Source organism: Papaver somniferum, chromosome 11 (assembly GCF_003573695.1).
Source record: "Papaver somniferum cultivar HN1 chromosome 11, ASM357369v1, whole genome shotgun sequence".
In the NCBI taxonomy this organism is placed as follows: Eukaryota; Viridiplantae; Streptophyta; class Magnoliopsida; order Ranunculales; family Papaveraceae; genus Papaver; species Papaver somniferum.
The window spans coordinates 128,179,877-128,191,242 of record NC_039368.1 but is presented as its reverse complement, the minus strand read 5'-3'; the positions used below and the strand labels follow the sequence as shown (position 1 = coordinate 128,191,242).

The 11,366-nt window shown below is 38.1% G+C and overlaps 1 non-coding gene across 1 annotated transcript; it reads right to left on the bottom strand.

Annotated features, from left to right (window-relative positions):
* Positions 1–4,232: 4,232 nt before the first annotated feature.
* On the bottom strand, positions 4,233–4,336 carry LOC113325594. Its single transcript, XR_003348061.1, has one exon. It is a non-coding gene; the product is annotated as a small nucleolar RNA R71 (small nucleolar RNA).
* Between the last annotated feature and the right edge of the window lie 7,030 nt (positions 4,337–11,366).

The window sequence follows — 11,366 nt, the reverse complement described above, 5'->3', positions numbered from 1 at the left end:
TTCTGTCCGTCAGGAGACTCAGCAGGGAAGAAGAAAAAAAGAGGAAGAAGAAGATGAAGGCCTAGGGTTTTTTCGATTTTATATGAGGGTTGAGGGAACTGGATATTGTGACACGTAACAGCTAATTGTGTGTTGTGTCATTGTGTTTGTGTGACACGCGGCCTAGTGAACTGAGCCGGGTTACCCGCGGGTTTCACGAGACGGGACGGGCCAACCCGTTTCTTCACAAGCCACTAATTATACAACCCGCGCCCGTCTTGTTTAGTTACGATACAGGACGGGTGCGGGTTTTCACGGGACCGGACGGGCCAACCCGCGGGTTTTGGCTCGGATTGCCAGCTCTATGCACAACAAACATTACTTTTAGTATATCACATATATACTGTTGTATAATGGAAAAAGGGAACTTCGCTCAGTGCATTATTATTCCTGTCATCTACTCCTAGTGGCAAAATATTGTGACTACAATTAGTCTAGCAAGCTTGCACCGCTGAGCGCATCCATTTTTGTAAGAGATTTGACAGGAAGCTCTTGTAAACATAGTACTAATACGTTAAATATAAACAAAAGGTTCAAATAACTGACTTACTGATGAGTGCTAAAAAGTGCATATTTCTATATATTTTTCTTGGCATTTAACTCATCTTTTGTGCATTAATTCTACATTTTATCCCATATTCTGTATTTTCATTGTTTTCAAGAATAAATATTTTTATTAATTAATTTTGCATTTTTAGGTACCAAATAAAGCTTGGATGAATTGCAGAGCGAAAAGAGCAGAAAAGTAGTGAAAAGTCGGGAGGAATTACACAAGGAAGCCGCGAAGAATGTTGTGCGCAAGACCAAAAGGCTAGAACTGGGCTTGAAGAGGAAGAATTGTCCTTAAAGAAGATATGGGCTTGGCATATCCAAGGCCCAAAACCCTTACCCAAACCCATTTCCAATATCCATACCCGCCTTCATCTTCAGCCGTCAGATTGGATCATCTCAGCATCCTACGGTCGTTTCATCGTCGTGCATCGAAGTCTGAAGCTCCTGTCTAACACTACAGCACCTAACTTCATCTTGAGCCGTCAGTTTCGTTGTACTTTCGCATCCAACGGTCGCTCCTCGCTTCCTTCTATCTCGTCGTTAGATCGATCCATCATCTCCACATCCCACGGCTCGGCTTCGCGAAACATCAAAAATACTTATCCTCGCTCAACACCCTAGCACCTAAGTTTATATCCCACAAAACAAACACACCCTAGCCATCGAACCCATCTTCTTCTTCTCCCTTCTTCCCTCTGCAGACGCCATCACCACCACGTGCTCTGCCTCTGCCACCACTACCAACTCCGTCTGCACCTTCCATACCTCCACCACTATAAACCATCATTATCAACACGTTCACCATCCTTCTATCAACTTTTTTCATCATTTCCAAACCCTATTTTTCTCTGAACCCCTAGGATTAGGGGATGATGAAATAAGTTAGGTTAGAAAATCAATTGGGAGTAGCAGGAGACGCAGGAGAAGAAATTGAAGAGTGGGTGAAGATAATTTATTGGATTCAGAGATTAGGTGAGACCTAATTTCACTTTTCATGAAACCCTAGTTTTCTGATTTTGGGTATTTTTTGGGGGAAACTTGCATGTATAAATTGGGGGACTTGGGTGTTGATTTTGGGCATGCCTGGATTAGCCAGAGCACCACCTTAGAGGCCTGGACTAGCCAGTGCTCTCTACTGTTACTTCTTGTTTAATTTCAAGTTCAGTAGAACTCAATTACATTTGTTCACAATGTTTGTTATGTTCTAATCCACTCTTGCTAGGGTGTAGATGAAACCATTAGTCATATGTTGAGAAAATTTCTGTTCAATTTAATGTTCTTATGATGTTCACTGTTGTAGGATGATTACTAGCTAAAGCATTCAAATGCACTTGTGATGAGTTGTACTGTGAGAAGACAGTTCATGCTGGGAGTGAATTAGATAACATAGCTAGAATTATTATCCATTTTATCCTGTTAGGGATGATAGTTAGCTAAATTGATCAAATGAACCTGTGATAGGCTGTACTGTAAGAAGACAGTTTATGCTAGGGGTGAGTTAGTGAGAATGGTTGGAATATTATCCATTTTATCCTTCCCTGGAAAGGAACAAGAACATAAGTTGAATAGGTATTGCCTTAGCTTAGGATTATTGGGTGGATTCAAATGCCCTAGTGCTTTTAGTCACTAGAAAGATTTAGAAAACAACACCAGCTCCCTCCTTGTCCCTTTGGACTTCCCCTTATTTGCTCACTCACTACTTTAGATCCTGTATACTTGCAGGTTTAGGTTAAAACATAGTTTTAGGTCTCATTCCTTTAGCTACCAAGTTTTTGGCGCCGCTGCCGGGGACTCGGTAGCGGCGCTGTGTTGTCTCTTTGTTTTTCTTGCATTCTTGCTTGCTGTCCATAACCATAATTCCCTTCTTGCACTGTCATCTTGCATATATTGCATTGTTAGCTAGTGCATCTTCTTGCATATACTGCATATTCATAGCATCATTGCATCTTGCATTCTTGGTGTAACTTAGTGTAAGCCTGTAGCTTTAACTGCATTATCATTAATTGTTGTTAGTGTGCTAGTTTATCGTACTTCATCTTAGCTTAGTTTGCATTACTGTTACCTAACTGTCATAAGCATTATTGTCATCCTCTTGTTCGTTGCTCTCACTGCATAACTTGCATACTTTTCATCACTGCATCACTGCATCTTGTCCTGTTCTCCATTTCTTTTCTTGCTTACAGCAGCATCTCAGTTACAACTCAGATTGTATCATAGTGTAACGTAGCTGCACTGCACCTGAATCTTGTTCTTCATGGCTATGCAATAGTCACTTTGCACCAGTTCAAATTGGTTCCTAAGAACTGCAATCTCTGCAATTTCTATGTTCATTCCCATTGTTGTGCACTGAACCATTGTTTCTGTGCTATGTTGCCTATCTCTGTTGAGCCAATTTTGAGTTGTTGCAAGAACTAATTAACTCTATCTGTTGCAGGTACCTGAGGAGCTGTTAATGGACTTGAGAAGTTGTTGCTAGCAGCACTGAGAACCAAAGACTGCAGCTGCTGAAGTTGCTACACAGTCAGTTCTGTGGGCTTGAGTTAAACAAAACACTGCTGGTGCCAGAACTGTTGCCTGAAGCCTGAACCTGCCTTGATGAGCCGCTGATCTGTTGAGCTGGGCTGGGCTGGTGCTGTTGGAGTAGAAGTTGTGACCCAACTGGGCCTCTGTTAAGGAGTTGAAGAAGGATGATCCAAAGCCCAACTGGGCTTTTGCAACCAAACTGAACAGCTGGGCTGTGCTTAAGCAAGTAAGCCTAAACCCAAACCCAAATTTTTTTGGGCTTGTATTTTTTTGTGGGTTTGTATTGTTATTCTCTTTTGGGCTTGTAATTTTAATTATCTTTTTGGGCATGTAATAATTATTTTAATTTTATTTCTTTCTTTATTTGGGATTGTAATAATTTTAGTTTTATTTTCTTTTTTTTTGTGGGTTTGTAATAATTAGTTTTATTTTTATTTCTTTCTTTATTTGGGCTTGTAATTTAGTTGTTTGTTAGGCTTGTAGTTTCTTAATAGCGGGCTTGCTCTAAACTTAACTTTTTGGATTTTGGGCTTGCCTCTTTTGTGAACCAAACTTAACTAAATGTTGGGCTAAAAAAATAAAAAAAAATAATAATAATAAAAAAAAAAAAATTGCTTCTAATTTCAAAAACCAAATTTTTTCTCCCCATCTTTAAAAACCAAAATGGGCTTTGCCCCTTGCCTTTAAAAACCAAATTTTCATCAACCAAATAGTGGGCTTTGTGTCACACTAGTTTCCTTTTTTTCAAATATGGGCCAACCTCATGCTCTCCATGAATACATGTTTCCCACAATAAAAACTCAATTATCATGTATTGTTTTACCTCAAACCGATAACTTTTTAAAATAAATGCAAGCATGATACAAATACTTCCAAAATTTCGAGGGTTCGATTCGGAGAACCCCTACACTCATGTAAGAGAGTTTGAACAAATTTGCCGGACTATGCAACCTGAACATATGTCCGAAGACTCTCTGAAATTGCGTTTGTTTACTTTTTCTTTAAAGGAAAAGGCCAAAACATGGTTTTACGGTTTGAGACCACAATCAATCACCACTTGGGAACAACTCACTAATCAATTTTTCCAAAGTTTTTTTCCACATCATAGGACCATCGTTATTCGTCAAAATATCAATTGTTTTGTCCAGTTGGATGAGGAAACTGTTTTTGACTATTTTGAACGTTTTAATGATTTGTTGAGCGAATGTCCACACCATGGATTTGAGAAGTGGAGACTTGTCGCTATCCTCTATGAGGGACTAGACTTTAAAACTTGAGTCATGGTTGAGTGTATGTGTAATGGTGAATTTCATGATAAAACTGTGGACGATGCATGGAAATTTTTAGCTGAGATTGCAGAGAAAACCCGTCAATGGGAATCCATTAGGGAAACTGAGACACTGTCACATGATATAGGTGATAATGAATTGAACTTTGAAAATAGCATGTTTAGTCCTTCCCATGTGTATGATATTGAATATGAACCTAATCTAGAGGAACATGAGTTGACTAATGACACCACAACTGCTAATAGGGACAAGTATGCATATTACTATGATGATGATGATGATAATGTTATGTTAGAAGAACATGTCTATGCTGAAAATGTTGTGGAACCTTTGGTTTCAAATACATTAGGCTTTTCTGCCCCGACCTTCATGAATGATATTTCTTCTAGTATTCCATATGCATGTGATGTTGATACTGATTTAGATATTGTGCAATTATCCTGTGAAAAGCATGACTTAGGTAAATCTTCTGTTGACACTAATGATCCTATGCATGAAAACATAGTTGATGTGTCTGATTCCATACTTAAGCCACAATATATTGCTTCTGTTGATGATAATTTGAATATATCGGATAACCATGATTCTGAATTAGGACTTGTGCAAATTTTTTGTGATGATGAGCATGCTACACAACTTGATTATGATTTAGAAAATGATGATGTGACTGATAATATTGGTACTTTTGATCTCATGCATGTGAGAAACTTAGATGTCACTTTCTTGCCTAAGTCACAATCTGATAGCCTTGCATCCTACCTAGATTTGGTTTGTAACAATATTTTCAAACCAATTTTCATGAGAATATCTAATCTAGGCCTGGAACTGTGTGCCTCTCAAGTCCTCTTGGACTATTTTGCATCTAAATACAATACTTTCGAGGAGCCACAGTTAGGATATGCATGTTTGCCCGTCCCTAGCAAAGTTCACTTTGAGTTAGACCTTGTACATGATGAACCCCCAAAACTGCGAGATTTTGTTTCCAAAATTTTATCCGTTGAAAAATCCAGGTTTGGGGGTGATGAGTGCCAAATATTGTATATATTTATCCCTTTTTGTTGGCATTTAACTCATCTTTTATGCATTAATTCTACATTTTATCCCATATTCTGTATTTTCATTGTTTTCAAGAATAAATATTTTTATTAATTAATTTTGCATTTTTAGGTAATAAATAAAGTCTGGATGACTTGCGGAGCAAAAAGAGCAGAAAAGTAGTGAAAAGCCGGGAGAAATCACGCAAGGAAGCCGCGAAGAATGGTGCGCACAACCTCATTTTCTACACACAAAAACGCCTACGTTCTCAGCCATCAGATCAGTTCTCAGAAGCATCCGATGGTCGCTCCTTCATAGAGCATCAAAATCTGAAGTCTCTGCCAAGCACCACAGCGCTGAAATTCCAAGCCTTCAGATTAGATGGTAGTTGAATCCAACGGTTGCTCCCTTGCTGTTCATCAAAGTTTGATATCTCCGCCTTACACTACAGCACCTAACCTAATCTAGCACCGTTCGTTTCGTTGTATCCCTTCATCCGACGGTTGATCCTCGCTTGCCTCCGCATCACCGTCCGATCTACCTACCAGCTCCACATCTCACGGCTTAGTCTCGCTGAACATCAAAAATCGATGAACCCGCCACACACTGGAGCACCAAACCCTATACCAGCTACCCAAACGCACCCTTCTCCCAAAAACAGTCGAGCTCTCCTCCCTCACCTCCCTCTGCAGAACCACCTTCTTCACCTGCCGCACCACCATCATCACCAGCACCTTCTTCACCTGCTACAACCACCATACCATCATCACAACCACCCATATTACCTAAACCACCTAATACCCCTCTCTCTAGCCCTCTATTTCACTGATTTCTCACCATTCTTTTCTCTGAAACCCTAGGTGAGAAATCAGTCAAATAGGTGAGTCTCGAGTAGAAATAGGAGCATGGGAAAGGTGCAGCAGACCAAGGAGAAGAATGGGTCGAGTTTAATTTGATGTTGCTACATCAAATTAGGTAAAAAAAATCAAACCCTAGTCTACTGTTAATTTGGGAATTTTTTTTGGTAGAACCCTAATTGTGTTGTGGTCTATAAATAGGAACTTTGGGATGTTGTAAAAACTTTATGCTGGACTAGCCAGTGTCCAGAACTTAGTTCTGTTAATTTCAGTTCAACTTTAGTTCACTTTTCAATTTCAGTTCATAATATCTTTTCAATTTCAGTTGTGATGTTAGTATCCTGTTTAGGTTCAATTCCATGTTAGTTCAATGTTAATGTATCTGTTAGTTCAATGTTAATGTATCTGTTAGATGTTTGTGTTCATTGTTAATGTTTGTTTCCTGTTAATGTGCTTGGTTTCATATCCTGTTAATTTGTTAATGTTCCTGTTATGTTAAACTTGCTGTTAGTTTGATGGAATGCTAGGCTAGATACCTTTGAAGCATTGAACTGATTGTGCAATGGAAGAAATCAGTGCTCATAGCAAGCTGATTATCTTGCCATTCCTTTTGTATGCTTAGGATGCAATGTGCTGATTGTGCAATGGAAGAAATCAGTGCTCATAGCAAGCTGATTATCTTGTCATTCCATTTTTGTTTGCCTGTTTTCTTGCCTTAGCCTTGCCATTTTAGTTTCACCATCACCCTTGCCCTTGGCCTTAGGCTTTGGTTCATCTTGCTTTGTTCTTTGTTTCTGCCACTGTTTTACTTTCACTTCCATGTTCATTTTGTTTGCTGTTTTCTTCCTTGCTTGTGCTATTGCTGCTACTTCTTTTCTTGTTACTTCCCTTGGCTTGCTGCAACTCTGTTGCTTCTCTTATTCCACTGCCCTGCAACTCTGTTGCTTCTCTGTTTTCTTCCCCTGCCTTGCAAACTGCTGTGCAGCTACTTTCTTTGCTCTGCTGCTGCTGCTTCCTCTCCAAAGCCCAGCTTTCAAAGCTCAAGTTCAGTTCCTCAAAGGCCCAAAGGCCCAGATCCTTGACTGAATCCAAAGCCCAGTTCACATCAAAAGACACTGAGCCCAATTCACAAGTGAACTGTTGAGCCCAAGTTCAGTTCACTGTAAGGCCAAAGCCCATTTACACTTCAAAGACCAACTGAGCCCAAGCTCAGTTCATTTTATTGTTATCAAACCCATTAGTACTCAAAGCCCAATTTAAGCCAAAAGGCTTCATAGCCCAATAGCAACTAGAACCCAAAATAGCTAGAAACACTCCAAACACTCCCAATCTCTGTGGATCGACCCGTACTTGCACGAGCTATAACTGACGACCGTGCACTTGCGGTATTACTGTAGGCCCGCGTTTTCATTGCGCTTAATTTTATACATATCTCCGGGCCCACCAAGTTTTTGGCCGGGGATAATTTTTAGGACCTTTTAGAAGCCTACCAAGTTTTTGGCGCCGCTGCCGGGGATTGGTGCTGTGTTTTTCTTGTGTTTTTCTTTAGCTATTTTGTATTTCATTTCATAGCATTTGCATCTGCATCTGCTTCACTTCATTTGCTGTTGGACCTGCTGTTCTGAACCTGTTTTTTTTCTCTGCTGGGACGCCACCAAGGAAAAGAACCAAAACCCAACTGGGTTTTTGCAACAATATCAGAGCAGCTGGGCTGTGCTAAAAAGGTAAGCCTAAACCCATTCCATTGAGAGAACCCAACCTGTGGGCTTCCAAATTTCTTTAATTGTGGGCTTGTAATAATTAACCCAATTTTTTGGGCTTTTTATTTTTCTATTTTGGGTTTGTAATAATTTATTTGTGGGCTTGTTGTTTAATTTGTGGGCTTGTATTTATTTTGTGTGGGCTTGTTTAAATTCTTCCATTGGACTTGTATTTTGGACTCTGGGTTTAAACCCAGCTGAGCTTATAACTGATTGTGGGCTTGCTTCCACTCAAAAGTGGACCTCGAAACCAAAGTTTTAAAACAAACGTCGGGCCTTAACCAACTGAGCCAAATTAAACTTTCAAAATTAAAACTTAGTGTTTCTTGAGCCGCAGCCTTCCATTTCATTAGAGGACAAACAGCGGGCTTGCTCCCATTTCAAAAACCAAATTTTATTTTCTTCTTTTTATTATTTAAAAAAAAAAAAAAAAAAAAATTCTTTTGCTCCCATTTTTAAACCAAATTTTCTTTTATATCCCATCAAAACCAAATTTTTCCCAAAAATCCAAACCCATTAAAACCAAATAGTGGGCTTTGTGTCATTTCAAAATGGACCAACCTCGTGCTCTCCATGAATACATGTATCCATCAATACAAATTCCATTATCATGTATTGTATTACCTCAAACCAATGACCCTTTTAAAATAAATGCAAACATGATACAAATACTTCCTATATTTCGAGGGTTCGATTCTGAGAACCCCTATACTCATGTAAGAGAGTTTGAACAAATTTGTCGGACTATGCAACCTGATCATTTGTCCGAAGACTCTCTGAAATTGCGTTTGTTTACATTTTCTTTAAAGGAAAGGGCCAAAACATGGTTTTACGGTTTGAGACCACAATCAATCACCACTTGGGAACAACTCACTAATCAATTTTTCCAAAAAAATTTTCCACATCATAGGACCATCGCTATTCGTCAAAGTATCAATTGTTTTGTCCAATTGGATGAGGAAACTGTTTTTCACTATTTTGAACGTTTTAATGATTTGTTGAGTGAATGTCCGCACCATGGAATTGAGAAGTGGAGACTTGTCGTCATCCTCTATGAGGGACTAGACTTTAAATCTCGAACCATGGTTGAGTCTATGTGTAATGGTGAGTTTATTGATAAATCTGTGGATGATGCATGGAATTTTTTAGCCGAGATTGCAGAGAAAACCCATCAATGGGAATCCGTTAGGGAAACAGGAACAACACCACATGATATGAGTCACCCTCATGAATTAGAGTTTTATTCTTGTAATAGCTCCGACCTTAGGATTGAAAATTATCCTAGATTGCAAAATTCCTATCATGATGATGATGATGATTATGATGTTATGTTAGAAGAACATGTCTATACTGAAAATGTTATGGAACCTTTGGGTTCAAATACATTAGGCTTCTCTGCCCCGACCTTAATGCATGATATTTCTTCTAGTATTCCATGTGATGTTTCCCCTGATGTGCCGATACACGAGAATAAATCTGTTGATGATGTTGATAATTCTGATTGTAATCTTGCCAATTTGATTGATGATTGTGAGCATGATGTGACATGTGTAGATGAGTTAGAAGATTTTGATTTGATTGATAATGATATGCCTATTCTTCTACCTAAGTCACAATCTGATGGCCTTCCACCCAACCTAGATTTGGTTTGTACCAATATTGTAAAACCAATTTTTCTGAAAATTCCTAATCTAGGATTGGAACTGTGTGCTTCCCAAGTCCTCTTGAACTATTTTGCTTCAAAATATAACACTTTTAAAGAGCCACAGTTGGAAATTGCATGTTTGCCCATCCCGAAAACAGTCCATTATGAGTTAGACCTTTTGAATCCTGAACCCTTAAAATTAAAAGATTTTGTGCTTAAAAGTAAACCTGTTGAACAATTTAGGTTTAGGGGTGATTCATTCGGTTTTTCACTCTCACTCCCATTTAAGTCCAATTTTAGTGTTTTGAAACTTTCTTTGTCTCTACACTTCGTCTTTTGGGTTGATCCTCAACTCTTTAGATTGTTAGTGTATGGTGAATTTTTTTTTTTTGTATATAATCCAGTAGATAAAATTTCTTAAAAACCCTTTTGTTCCTTTTGTATATATTTTGCTAATCCAATATGATCTCGGTTGAAATATGTTGGATTTTTGCCTTGAATAACGGAGTTTTAATATTGCTTTCGCCGAAATCGGGTATTCTCTCTCCTTTTACTCTACTCAGCATGTCCCTTTCCATATGTTGCATTTTAATTCTTTCCATATTTTGAAACATTGAGGACAATGTTTAGTTTAGGTTTGGGGGTATAGAGTAGATACTTTGATAATTTTCCATAATTGAAAACGAACTCCTCCTTCTTTTTGAAAAAATTGAAAAATTCCAAAAAAAAATTTGAAAAATCAAAATTCAAAAAAATTAAAAAATTAAAAAGTCATAAAATATGGAGCTCATTTACCTTGAAATGTTGACTCTTGTGCAAATATGTAATTTTTAGGAGTCTTAGTCTAGATATTTAGGCACCCTGATTCTAGCACAATTCACATAGTGATAAGAAATTTGCACGCGCACGATCTACCAATACATGTATGGCCTCGATCTTCAAGGTGTTTGATAGGAAGTTACGATTGCCAATCACTTTAGAATACTGAACGAAACTTGACTAGCTTGTTCTTTGGTTGGTTGGGATAGAAGGTGGAGGTTACATTAAGAAAACAACCATCGAATTTAACTGGGTGCATCAAAAAGGGCTACCTCTTGCAAAGTGTCATGTAATCTTTTGTTTCCTTTTGTATGTATCAAAAGTGTTTCCTTGTGTAAAAAAAAAAAAAAATGTATAATTCAAAAAAAAAAAAAAAAAAAAAAAGAAAAAAAAATATCAGAAAAATACAAAAAAAAAAAAAAAAAAATCAAGTATTTATCAATTCCATCATCTCTTGTTCCAAAAATAAAAAGAGAATAGTCAATGTAAATAAGAGTCATGTAAATAGTCATTTTGTTGTTTCATTGTAATAAGCAAGGAGGGTGTATGCCATTGATGTACAACGCGAGTAATTGTGAAATACCTCCAACTCATTCACAATTCTCGTAAAGTCCGGACAGCTAGCTAGATTTCGACCTCAGTTCTTAGCCTGAGAAACTATCTCTTGGTGATTAGTAGTCATAACTTCAGATCTTTCTTTACACATGTGTAGATACACTTTACACTCTTATCACATGTCCTTTGTTTGTTATCAGTGCTAGGATTGTGCCTTTGATAGCTAGATTGACATCTCCATTTTGCTGTGAGCTTAAACTGTTTTGCACATGTCACATTTGATGGAATATGA